The following is a 14,431-nucleotide window of genomic DNA, read 5'->3' as shown; positions in this document are numbered from 1 at the left end:
CTGGGAGTTTCCGCCATGGCTCAGTGGTTAATGAATCTGACTAGCATTCATGAGGATGCAGGTTCAATCCCTGGCCTTGCTCACTGGGTTAAGGATCTGGCATTGCCGTGAGCTGTAGTATAGGTCGCAGATGTGGCTCAGATCCTGCATTGCTGTGGCTGTGGCATAGGCTGGTAGCTACAGCTCTGATTCGACCCCTAGCCTGGGAACCTCCATATGCCACAGGTATGGCCCTAAAAAGAAGAAAAAAAAAAAAGTGTCCTGAACTACTTTTATGAAGGCTGGTTTCCATTTCTGGCACTCCCATGAAAATTGCAATATTAGCAGAGTTATTTTGCCTTCTTCTCTTCTAGGTTCCCATGTCTAACAACTATAGACTGCCTAAATATGTCATCCTAGAAGCAAATTATTTAGAGTGCTATTTCTTTCCTTAGACTTCTGTACACTTGGTTCCTCAATAACAGGAATAATTTTATGATTTGCAATTGAACAATTAAAAATGGCCAACCTAAACAATAATGAAATAATTTTAAATAAAAGTACATTACATAAGTTCTGGGTTTTCACAGTGCAGGTGGCAATTGGCAAAGAAAAAAAGGCTGAGTACTTAAAACAATATCTACATACTTATATCGCAACAGAACAAAAGATAGAAAAAAAATGTGTACGTGTAAGTGTAACTTGGTCCCCATGCTGTACAGCGGAAAAAAAATAAATAATAAATTTTAAAAAGGCTTATTATAATTCACATTGGCATGAACATAGGAAAACAGATAATTTCTTAAACGGCTGAAGTAAAAACTTTATGGATGGTAATTTACGGAGATGCATTTAAAGCAATAAAATTAGCCATTTTATTCAACACTCTCACTTCTAAGAATTTACATTGAAACAATAGGCACATTTACAAAGGTGGTTTACATTTATACTTAAGAATATTTAGCATATAGCTTGTTCATAAGAGAAAATATGAAACGTGTAAACAAATATTAAAGAATAGGAGATATGTTGCAGGAATGTTGATGGGACCCTGCATAGGGTAATGAGAGTTAGGTACAGGGGCTTTGAAATCAGAGAACCTGTTTCATTTCAGGACTCTGAAATTTCTTAGCAAAACTTTCTTATGAAAAATTTTAACCACTATAAAACTCAGTTTCTGACTCTTTAAAATGGGACTAATAAAGGCATCATGAATGGATTGTTGTGAAAACTAGATAAGATATGATTTGTATTGTGCCTTGAACTATTTCAATTTTAGTATAAATGTACATGATGGGCACTCCTAGGTATCCATGACCAATGATGGAGCAAATTTAGGTCAACAGACAGGAGAGGTAATTCTTAATTACTTACTGAATTAAAAAAAATTAAAGTTACTTTGGGAGTTCCCGTCGTGGCGCAGTGGTTAACGAATCCGACTAGGAACCATGAGGTTGCGGGTTCGGTCCCTGCCCTTGCTCAGTGGGGTAACGATCCGGCATTGCCGTGAGCTGTGATGTAGGTTGCAGACGCGGCTCGGATCCTGCGTTGCTGTGGCTCTGGCGTAGGCCGGTGGCTACAGCTCCGATTCAACCCCTAGCCTGGGAACCTCCATATGCCGCGGGAGCGGCCCAAGAAATAGCAACAACAACAACAACAAAAGACAAAAAGACAAAAAAAAAGAAAAAATAAAAAAAATAAAATAAAATAAAATAAAGTTACTTTGCAGTAGAATAATATTAAAGTAAAATTGGGGAAGGAGAATGAAAAAGTCTGAATATAAATTTTTTACCTAATCTAGTTTTTCTATGATATTCACATATTATTGCTTAATTTTTAGAAATAAATGTACTCTTTTCTAAGTTGTATATAGCCAAAGGTTGAGTAAAACTCTGATATTCATGGGATTTTAAAGAAAAAAGAGTTTAAACTATACTTAATTGCAATGAAATAACTAAAAGATAAAGTAGATATTTGCCAATCCAGATTGCATGTATGTAATTTGATAAATCACCAGAGATAGGATGAAACAAATAATAAGATGTTTTTAAAATTTTTGGACAACATGGGGAGTGTGGTAAAACAAAATGATTCAAAATTTGGCTATAAACACATGAACATTTTAGATACTGGTAAATATATTTTTAATGAATAATGGGTAATGAACCCAACCAGTATCCATAAGGACGCGGGTTTGATCCCTGGCCCCACTCAGTGGGTTAAGGATCCAGCGTTGTTCTGAGCTGTGGTGTTGGTCACAGGTGGGGCTTGGATCCTATGTTTAGGTTGCTGTGGCCGTGGCATGGGCCAGCAGCTACAGCTCTGATTCAACCCCGAGCCTGGGAACTTCCACATGATACCGGTGCGGCCCTAAAAAAAGAAAACAAAAACAAAAATAAAAAACATAATGGATGTGGTGAAGGGAGGTAGGTGCCAGAAATAAAGAAAGAACACAAAACTTGGGTTGTGGGATGGAAATCCTGTGAAATTGGATTGTGATGATCATTATACAATTACGGATGTGATTTAAAAAAAAAAAAAAAAGAAAGAACACAAAGGAAGTACATAGGTAGGATCTGAAAACAAGATGTAATATTTGCATATAGGCTTATGCGTTGCATTTGATGATGTCCACTTGGAAGGGATCTCCACCTGCATCAGATGATGGGGCTAGAATTGAGCCCCTGTATAAAGCACAAAGTTTTAAAGAGCTGATTCATCTTTGAAGGGAAGACTAGAGAAAAATTCTATTAGCCACAGGAATAAAGAAATAATACCTCAGGATCCCTCTGAGTGCACAGAGGACTATGAAAAATGTTGGGGGTGGTATAATGTCTCTATTTGATCATTTTATATGATATTTAATGCACTGTATAAAGATAATATTTTCCTAAATGTATGAGTAATACTTTTGATACTGATATTTAACATGATATATTTGTGATCAGAGCATTCTACCCCTGACTAGAAGTAAGCCTATGATGTAAAATTCCCCTCATCTTATTGAATTTTTACCTACAACCTCTATTAAAGGATTGGTATTTGAATCTCCCATTAGGTCAGTGGATTTTTGAATGTCTCTTCACAGATGAATCATGTTTTAAATTGTGTATTTTAAAACTGTTATTAGGTGTATAGTAGTTTGAAAAATTCTAGGAAGCCACAGCCACAAACACGTAATTCACAGGTGCTCATGCAGTAGCCACAGTGAAACTTGAGAGTCTCACCTTGTGCCACTAGTACCAACCTCAGCTGACGGTTTTCGTAAACTTGGGGTCTTCTTGCATATTTGTCAGCAAATGTTACTAAAAAATAACTGTTTTCCATCTCTCACACTTTCAAAATTTTGCAAGGATATTCTTCACTGATAATTGCTCATCTGGACCCATAAATATGAGGAGACACTGGAAAATGCAGTTCCAGGTATCCAGAAAACATTGTTGCATTGATGCAAGACTTAACATAGATAACTCAGCACAGTGGACTTTTTTGTTTACTCGACACGTATCGACATTCCTCTACCTTCATTTAAATATCTAAATGCTATACATAAACAACAGTATTATTTCACCAAACTTAATGTAACTATCCATCACACTGCAAAGCTTTGCTTACCCTTTCCCCCAAAATTTGTGAACAGAAATTCTCAGAGTGATCTCTGTGTGATAAATATCTGTAATATTTATTCCTCTATCAACTCAGTCATGTTCTCCCTGTGCTACAGCAGTGAGGATAGAGAGGGTTATGGTTTAGAAACAAACAAACCCGAAATATCCGTAGCTTAAAATAAGAAAAATTTATTTCTAAGACATGGTACATTTCCATGTTTTATCAGAAGTTTTCTGCTCCTTGTCTTTTTCACTTTGTGATTTGGGTTAACAGAGGCTACTTCATCTAGAATGTTGACAGTGAAGACAGCAAGGGGAAGAGAAAATGGACAATTGAGCACCAGTCAAAAGCTCCATTCAACAGATCACTTCCGTCCACATTTCATCAATCAGGTCAGATCTCATGTCCACACCTAACTCTAGGTGAGGTGGGGGTCTGGTCTTCCTGTATTCAAGGAGACAGAAGTAAATTACATATTGGTAAAGGCCAATAATGTTTAGCAGAGTAATCTGTGATAGAAAAAGGGTATTTCAAGGGATAATAATCAAGGAAGTAAAACAAAAAATATCTTAGATACGTCCCCACAAACATTTCATTACCACATGTTGTTTCATAAATTTAGCATCATGAAGTATATTTTAATTTCAACTATTATTTATCTTCTCATTCAGTCAAGATTTGACGGAAATGTTTTGACAGTCAAGTTTTGCTATGAAAGAATGTTACGAAATTGTTCCATTTTTCCTCCTCTTCTTCTCCTTGATCAATGTTTAGTTGTCTTTCTTCCTTTTTTTCATTTCTATCTCTCAAACATTATTGAGTAGAACTAGAAACATTATAAGTCCAGCTATGTCATCAAGCTATTGTAGAGGTAAAGTTATGTTTTAAGATATTTTCTACTTTTTGAAGAAAATACTCAAGAAATAAGACCAGTTGAGCATTAATTTACTTTCATATAGGTCTTTTCTAACATTTTAGATGAGATCGGTGATTTAACAAATGTTCATTTTTATGAAAGAACTTGGTATAGAACATCAGAAAACTTTAAGGACACATTTGAGCATTCAAATAAATCTTAACCATTTAATCCAAAAAATAATAAAAAGTAGTAAAACAATAAAAGAGGCTTAGATACTTGTTGTCTAGAGGCAAGAAGAGGCTTAGATATATTCAATGCATGGCCAGAAACACATTCCACAAATTTTTCTGTCTTCATTTAATATATAAGAATTTGAAGAACTATGAAAATATTCTTGAAGAAAAACAAAGCTATCATAGTGCTTGTTTTTATTTATTTATTTATTTATTTATTTATTTATTTTTGTCTTTTTGCCATTTCTTGGGCCGCTCCTGCGGCATATGGGAGGTTCCCAGGCTAGGGGTCTAATCAGAGCTGTAGCCACCAGCCTACGCCAGAGCCACAGCAACGCAGGATCCGAGCCGCGTCTGCAACTTACACCACAGCTCACGGCAATGCCGGATCGTTAACCCACTGAGCAAGGGCAGGGATCGAACCCGCAACCTCATGGTTCCTAGTCGGATTCGTTAACCACTGCGCCACGACGGGAACTCCCATAGTGCTTGTTTTTAAGCAACACGGTAATATTCTTCAGAAAATGGAGATGTCTTCTAAGGTTCTACTTTCAGTCATGGTTCATATTTTCTACTCTTTCAACTCCTTTGACCTCCTCCTCCCTTAAAATTGTTCTCCTTTTCCAACATATAACATGTATCTCCAACTAAAAAAATAAAGAAGAATATCTTTCACATATTTGAACAAGAACCTTGAATAGAATTTATCTGTGAATATATACCATATCTTGCTTACAAAGACAATGGTAGCGACAGATATTGAAGACCTTTGAGAGGAATAAGAAGACACAATAATATTATCTCTTTTGACTTTTCATTTCTTTAAGAGTAAACTGTTCATTCATACATTTTTTTAAGTAAAAGGAGTACAAAGACATCAGAGATGGACAGGGAGTAGAAAGAAATATAGGTGGACAGAGTAGTAAATAAAATAGAGCCATTTTTTTTTTCTAGATTAAGAGAACTAAACATATTGAAGCTAAAGAGAAATTTTCTAAAGCCAGAGCTACTTTGAATAGGAGAAAATCAGTATGATTTTTTTTGTGAAATTTTCTTAAGTACTGGAAAGGGGTGATAAAAAGACATGGCAGCTTGAAAGAGGATAATTATCTTCTTTTCTTAAGCGAGAAGAAAGGCTGAGAAGATAAGGTTAAAAGATAAGTATGTTCAGATAAAAAGTACAACAAATATGGGATATCTTTCTGGATATCCTAAAAGTCTCTGTAAAGCAAGCAATGATATGATCTTCTGAGAATAAAGACAGTACTGTGAAAAGGAAGAAACAATACTAATTAGCTAAAGTGAAGAGTTTACCATGAAAATAATCATAAATAAATCCCAAGATCAATAGGTGACAGCAGAGTCTCTCTTGAACTTACAGGCTCTAAAAATGAATTTGATTATGATTTCATCTCTTTTGCCAGATCATAAGGAATATGAATTAATATTGTTGAATGAATGAAAATTGAGTAAAGTCCCATACCAAGAAAGTAGTTATTGTGTACCAATATCAACAACAAGCTTTTTCATACTGAAAAGTGCCTGGCACATAACAAGTGCTCAAAAAAGTCAGATATTATTACCTGTCTTAGTATTATATTATAATGAATGAATGACTGTTTGTTAACATATAAATGATTCAAGAACATTAAAAATGTAAAACGTACATGTAGGAGAATAAAAAATTATCTGGAATAATTCTGCTTAGAGAATTATTCTTCTCAGAAAATATCTGTATATTTGAAACTATTCCATATACAGATTTTAAGCTCTTCATTTTTACTATTTCACTATTTCATATGTTCATTTAATGTGTGTAGTTTTCCATCATATAGCTGTAAAATGGGATTATTAATGAATTTCTTAGTAGTGAACATCAATTTTTCCTAAAGTTTTATTATTCTTAAAAAACTTGGGTGTTGATATCCTTTGACATAAACTTTTCAGCAAAATATTATTTCCTTAAGATCAAATTCTGAAGGAGAATTTTTTTTTTCTTTTTGTGGCCACACCCACAGCATATAGAAGTTCCCAGGCTGGGGGTACAACCGGAGCTACAGCTGCTGACCTACACCACAGCCACAGGAACACCAGATCTGAGCCATATCTGTGACCTACATCACAGCTCATGGCAATGCTGGATCCCCAACCCACTGAGGCCAGGGATCGAACCCACATCCTCATGGATACTAGTTGGATTTGTTTCCACTGAGCCACAATGGGAACTCCTAAAGGAGAATTTTTTTTAAAGTAACTCAAAGAAAATGTGGCCAATTTTCGCTCATCTGAAGAGTGCCAAATTTCCCATATTCTCTCAAATCCTAATAAATGTATGTAAATATCATATATGTATATGCATATATACAAATACATGTGTAAATACATATTGATTTAATCTTTGTCAATAACTATATTTTAGCTTTTATAATTAGTACCTTTTAAGTATTTTTAAGGATTTTTTGGTATAATTCAAAATATCTCTATAATTTTGTGGTAAAATAGGATATGGACAATTAAGGGATAGAAGTCCTATGGCAATCTCATGGATAGATGACCAAGTCAACAAGTGGAAAGAAGCAAACCATAAGCCTTTGAATGCCAAGTCTGGAATTCTTTCCATTTTAGCAAGCAGAATTAACCTGTCAGTAAGCAGATTTCCTGAAATATAGTGGCAGCAGCTAGGATCATTCAATCTCTTTTAGGAAATCTAATTTGGCACTGTACCTAAAGTAAGTCAAAGAAGTCAATGAACAAAGTCAGAATAAATGTACTTACAGATGTCCTGAGTCAGTGGCCTTTGAAATATTTAGATTTTTCCCCCTGTGGGTTGCTCAGGATTTTGCTGAATAATATGATGTGAGATTTAATAATTGTTTGTTCAGTTGATTGACATACATTACATTGAGTAAGTAATTACTTGTCATTCATCGGTATTTCAAGAAGACTGTGTGGTTAAATCTAGAGTAAGTCACTTAAGGTTTAGGGGTTTAATGTTCACTTTTTCATTGATTTATGTCAGATTTTACTCTATTAAAAAATTAGACCATAAAATTGCCCTAATAAGGATGCTTCAGGCTTGAGCTGGAGGAAAAAAAAATGAGAATAAGAGCCAACTCATTTTATTACTCAGTCAAGACTGATTTCTTATCAGCATAATCACCTTACTTCCAGGATGCTGATCTCAATACAGTCAAAATTAGAAAGTGTCTTGGCCATAGACATAGAAAACCAGTTATTTTAAATAACTGGTTTCTCTGATCTTTAGGGAAAAAAAATCACCAAAAAACAAAGTTGTTCATGAGAAATGTCTAAACATATTACATAAAGTTATAACTGAATCAAATGTCTTGTTAAATAACTGAAGATTTATATTGAAGAGCTGAATAGAAATTATTATGAGAAAAGCATTAGCTAAAAAAAAAAAAAGACAGTTTATTAGAATTGCTTATCAGATTAGCTCTTGTCTTAGATCACAAAGTATAAGAAGTTAGCATCTGAAAGCCCACCAGAAACACTCTAAGAATATAGGAGAGTTTCCTGAGAATCTTTCAGGCCTACTATAGTCTCTTGCATGCAATAGAAATTACAACTTTAACAGCACCAGCCAGAAATATCAGTACCCTGATTCTGCCTAATCCTGAGCCCTACGGTAAGACAATCTATCTTTAAAAATGGAGACTACTAGTTCATGCCAAAGTGAGATCTTGCTGGCTGGCCTAATTATCACATTATTAATATCTTAGAAAGTGTAGCTTTAAATCCTGGCTCTTTCAGGACAAACCTCTCTTTGTCTCAAATTCCCCCAAAATAAAATGGAGATTTAGTTCTTTCTATTTCATAGACTTGTAGAGAAATTTGTGTAACACTTATCACTTATTCCAAAAAAATACAACTTTTTTTTTTTTTTTTGGCTTTTTAGGGCTGCACCTGCGCCACATGGAAGTTCCAGGCTAGAGGTTGAATCAGAGATGCAGCTGCCAGCCTACGCCACAGCCAGAGCAACACAAGATCTGAGCCATGTCTGCAGCCTACACCACATCTCATGGCAACACTGGATCCTTAACCCACTGAGCGAGGCCAGGGATGGAACTGGCATCCTCATGGATACTAGTAGGATTATAACCTGCTGAACCATGACAGGAATGCCAATAAAATATAATTTTAATTATTTTTTTCTCCAGAAAGCTTGTGAAAATCATGAAAGTATGTTTTTGGTGTCATGATGTGGAATATATGTCAATTTCACTTCAATTTGTATTTGGAAAAAAATTCTGATTGTCTCATTATGCCACTGTACTAGAAGTTGATGATATCCTGTTGCCATAAGGGCTATGTTAAGAGGATATCATTAAAAAAAACTTTTGGAAAAATTATTAAGTGTAGAGGTTAATGCAATATTCTATTCCAGCTGAAGTAATACACATACTCTCTTTATCATGTGTGGATAATAAACATTGAATTAATGTGAACTTTCATTACACATTCATTTCTTTTATAAATTCTACCCTCTGCAGTTTATGTTTGACCCTAGTAGAGCTCTCTAATCTTTTTTTTTTTATGGGAACTATGGTTTGAATACTTGGGTTAATTGGTTCATTCCTAGTCCCAAATGATCTTACTGAAGGAATATAGTTATGAATAGAAATTGACTCTGGCATAGGATGGAAGAAGTCAGACAAATGTTTTAAGAAATGTCTGTAAGCTACACTGCAGATTAGACCGAGTTGAGGGCAGGACCTGTGGTTTATTACTTGAAAGAAAAATCCCACATAGATGTACTAGGAAGGTTGTCCAAAAGACCCACTGACAAACCTAACTTGGATCAGCAATCTGATGTCTGGTGGTAGAAGAGATGGGGAGTTGCAGAGTTTAACAAATCACTGAAGACTTAGAGGAATAGGCCAGATACCAGAGGCAGCACAGATCATCCTCATTCAGCTGCCAAGGATTTGCATTTGGTGGTAAAAAAAAGTGACAATGGTTTAAAACAGCTTCAAGAGAAGGTCAATGGTGCCAGTCAGGAAAGAAATAACTACCCTACTGACATGCAGAAAAAGGAAAACTACACTTTAGATACAAAAGTAAAATTTCCTATAAAAATAGCGAACAATAAAAACAACAAAAATGAATTATCCAGGCATACATTTTTCAAAAAATGAGCCAGAATATGAATGCAATTTAAATATTCCCAAATAGAACAGAATAAGAACAGATGGACAGTCAGCTAATATTGTTATATAAGATGTTAATTTTTCCTATGTTAACTAAAAATATAAGGTAAGCAAATTAAAAAAGCAACTTTTTTTCAGGGGGTGGATTGGCCATTTAAGATTACTTCAAAGTACACACAGGAAAATAATCACAGGCTATCTAGCAAAGTTCAGGAAAAAAAAAAAAAAATGGGACACCAGCCTTACTATATGGTACAAAGAAAAATCTTAACAATTAAAATGTAGTAGCAGTACAGAAATAGACAAACACACCTATTAATAAACATTAGCAAACATGAAAAATCATAGTTTATGAAATAAAATTTGATATCAAATTACAAAATGTGATATAAAAGAAAGTATGCATAATAAAATCAGTCATATTCATATTTAATATCTAAATAATTACTGATAACATGGGTATAGAACACTATCAATGGTAACATATTGAGGTAAAAGAAATATTAAAAAAAATATCAACCAGAGCTAAAATCCTTGGATTCTCACCATCACTGTGTGATATTTAAGTAGGAGAGAGAAGTGTAAAAATATACCAGAAATTTTCAGTTTACACTGGAAGAGCAAAAATTCAATTACTTATATTTCAGTAGAAATAATTACATTTGACATTTTGAATTTACTAAAACATAACAAATATTCTAATGACCTTAGGATGTATATCTTCCAAATCACAAGAAGAGACAAAGAGTGAAAACAAAATCATTATTCAACTAGAAAATTCTAATTGTGGTCTGGTACTAGAAAATGCGATAATGAAAACACATCACTTTAAGGCATTTAAAGTGAAAGACTATATAGTCTAGAACAATTCCCATAAATTATTTGATCCATTTCAACATAAATTGATGGTTTTTAACTAAATTCAACCCTTTTACTAAATAGAAATTGAAGGATAAGTTAATACCATGATAAAGATTGATTATCCATCACAAAGGGAAGCTAAAATACTAAATTATGGAGGCCTTGTTATGAAAATCAAGAAGAGACAAAGTTATCTGCTTTCTCTGTTATAAAAGGACTAGCCGAGGTAATTGAATAAATAATGCTTTTAAAAAGCAGAAAACAAATTGGAATAAAGAGTTAAAGCAGTGACATACTACCTTGAAACAAAAAAAAGTAACTACGAATAAGGTTAGAATTGTTCCAAGATAGTGTGAGTAACCAAAATTACGTATGACCACATAAAGGTTTGTAGAATTAATATTATTCTCCTTTTCTCCATTTTGTGCATTAAATTTTCCTTCCATCAGAAAATATTTTATTAAAAATTTAACAAAAGTTATCATGAAAATACACTAAAACTATGTATCTAAATAAAAAACTAGAGTCACTTACATAGCATGCAGACTAATAAAACACCACAATTATATTAATGCCTAAAGCTTTTAATATTTTTCTTGAATGTTCACAAGTATTATTAATACATTGTACCTCATTCCACTTAATTTATTTATATGAAAAAATAGTCTGCTTTTCCTCGAAGCTAGAAAATCATGATCCATAATTCTTCAATGTGAGTGAGTTTATTAGAAATTTACCTTATTCAGATTCATCTTATTCATATCCTCTCTCTCTTTCATACACACACACACAACTAAGCAAGTTTTACACACATTACTTTTTTAAAACATTCGCAATGTCTTTCCAAAATATGAATGCTTACCTCCTTTTTTAAAAAATGAGAAAACACAGCCATGAAAAGACTAATGCTGACCTGCCCAAGGATTCATGGGTAAGGAAGTGGCAGCACTGAGATTCATGCCTTTACCTCTCGTAGTCTCCACAGAGAGAGAAAATTGAGAACTGGTGAGTGATTTCATATAAAAATTATATTTTGGTGAGGATATCTTTGAACAATTGATTTATAATCAGTTGATTTCCAGCTTAATTAAAAAAAAATAAACACTACAAGGAAAGCTAAATGATTTTTGCCTATGCCATAGCACAGTAAAGCCAGATCTGAGCTGCATCTGCAACCTATACCATAGCTCACGGGAATGCCCAATCCTTAACCCAATGAGCAAGGCCAGGGATTGAACCTGCATCCTCATGGATACTAGTCAGATTTGTTTCCATTGAGCCACGATGGGAACTCCCTAAAGTAATTTTCAAAATAGCTGTATCCATGATAAAAGCCATATTTTGATCCATCATGTTCATGCATTTTATTACCCTATTGTATTTGGAAATGGATGAGTAGAGGGGCTGTTATTTATACACCACTCTCTTCCCACACAACTTCAAGAGTACACAGCTGAGAGTTAAGGCGGTCAAGTGACCAAAGTCACACAGCAAATGTGTAAATGCATGTTTGGGGTGTTCATAAGTGTCATGGTTGGTGACAGAGGTAGAAAAATAAAACTAAAATACAAATAAGAAGCAAATTGAAAGACACCCTGAGATTGTTTCTCATTCAAAATTAGATGTGCTCAAAAGTCATATGCTTTCATAAAAAATATTTATTAAAGTATATTTTATTTATAGTGTTCCTTCAATTTCTGCTGTACAGTAAAGTGACCCAGACATACATATATATATTATTTTTTCTTTTCATACTATCTCCCATCATGTTCTAATCCAAGAGACTGGACATAGTTCCCTGTTTATTTCAACACTATTCACAATAGCCAAGACATGGAAACAACCCAAATGTCCATCGACAGATGAATGGATTAAGATGTAGCACATATATACAATGGAATACTACTCAGCCATTAAAAAGGACAAAATAATGCCATTTGCAGTAACATGGATGCAACTAGAGATTCTCATACTAACTGAAATAAGTCGGAAAAAGAAAGACAAATACAATATCATATCACAAAGACAAGATACGATGTAACTTATTTTTGTAATCATATGCATCTTTTAAAACTAACCTTCACCTTAAGAGTTAGGTAAGGCAGATGATTGGCAGTTAGGACCATAGAAAAGGAAGTCAAACAACTTAGTTTAATTCCTGCTCAGCCATTTACAAGTGATGTGACTTTCAGGAAGTTACTGAACCTCTCCAAGCTTTAGTTGGTTAAAATGAGAGCTTACCTTATGAGCTTTGCATGAGGATTATGTGAGATAATGCTTGTAAAACCTTCAACACAGTGTTTGGCATTTAGTAACCAATAGATATTAGCTATTATCACCATTACTTTGTAAATGAAGACCTGAAACCTAGAGGAAAAAAAAGGTAATGTGTTTACTATCACAAGCCAACAAGGTGACAGAATAGAGTTAATATCCATTGGTTTTAATATTTTTCCGTATCACACACACCTTCATTCCCATGAACTTCAGTCAGACTAGTTCCTAGGAATTTAAATTGAGATTTGGTGCCTTGCACCCCTATATATTCTTTTTCTGCTATTCATCAGTCCAGTTATGTTATCTCTCACATGAAGCTCTCCAAGATTAGCAGGGGTGCTTACTTTTTCATTAACAAATATAACTTGTACCACTCATGTTGTACTAATCAGCCTTCTTTGAGTTGAAATGAATTATGAGTATCTCTTAGTTATCTTGCTGGATTTTTTTTTCTTTTTAGGGCCACACTTGCTCATATGGAAGTAGCCAGGCTAGGTGTCGGATTGGAGCTGCAGCTACTGGCCTACGTGACAGCCACAGCAACTTCGGAACCAAGCTTCATCTGCAACCTATGCCACAGCTTGTGGCAACACTGAATCCTTAACCCACTAAGCAAGGCCAAGGATGGAACCCACATCCTCAAGGACACTATGTTGAGGTCTTAACCTGTTGAACCACAATGGGAACTCCATCTTGCTGGATTTTATATTCTTAAGTAGAAGTCTTATTTCTTTGTTTGGTGTATTGCTTATTTAGAATAAGCACTTAATAAGTATTTGCCAAATAAAGAAATAAGAGAATCTGACAATGTTCACTTAGAAAGCACTACATTTTCCCCCACCCCCCAAAATTGAAATAATGAGATTGTAGAAACAATGACAAAATTAACTTCAGTTAAAGTGCCATAGGCCTCATATAAAAAGGAAAGAATGTTCTAGAATGAAAATTAACTGGCATGAGGTAACTTCAAAACCAAGTGGTGCTTCTATTCTAGTTGGATATCAGTTATATAATCTCTCCAAATGTTTTATAGAGAGATTTATATTGAGCAATGAATGCTCAGTGTCCGGCCGTGGATGGAGGAAAAATTTTCCTGTGTTATTGCTGACTCCCACAACAAAACCCCAAGGGCTACTAATAAGTTTGGGAGCCATCGCAGGAGCTATTTTAAAAAGGTATTACATTGTGACGAAGATGGAAAATAGAATAATATATAAACCTATTGGCAAGGGCTTGATGGACTTGCCTTTTAAAAGCTATTACATTCCTTACTCCCTGTACTGCTTCCTAAATAGTATCACACCAATACTGACATACATTTAATATAACATTTTTTTTTCCTTTTTTTTTTTTTCAGGGCCACACTCACAGCATATGGAAGTTCCCAGGCTAGTGGTCAAATAGGAGCTATAGCTGCCAGACACAGCAAGGTCAGATCTGAG

The 14,431-nt window shown here is 34.4% G+C and overlaps 1 protein-coding gene across 4 annotated transcripts in view; it reads right to left on the bottom strand.

Moving 5' to 3' along the window:
• Nucleotides 1-14,431, bottom strand: part of LRRTM4 (leucine rich repeat transmembrane neuronal 4) — a 755,797-nt gene that overhangs the window by 368,540 nt on the left and 372,826 nt on the right. The window lies entirely within an intron of this gene.

This window comes from Sus scrofa, chromosome 3 (assembly GCF_054392235.1).
Source record: "Sus scrofa isolate SSC_HxYL_T2T_F1_AM1 chromosome 3, Sscrofa_HxYL_maternal_Yorkshire_Landrace_v2.0, whole genome shotgun sequence".
In the NCBI taxonomy this organism is placed as follows: Eukaryota; Metazoa; Chordata; class Mammalia; order Artiodactyla; family Suidae; genus Sus; species Sus scrofa.
Note: the sequence above shows the minus strand (reverse complement) of the source record. Positions and strands in the feature narration are given on the sequence as shown.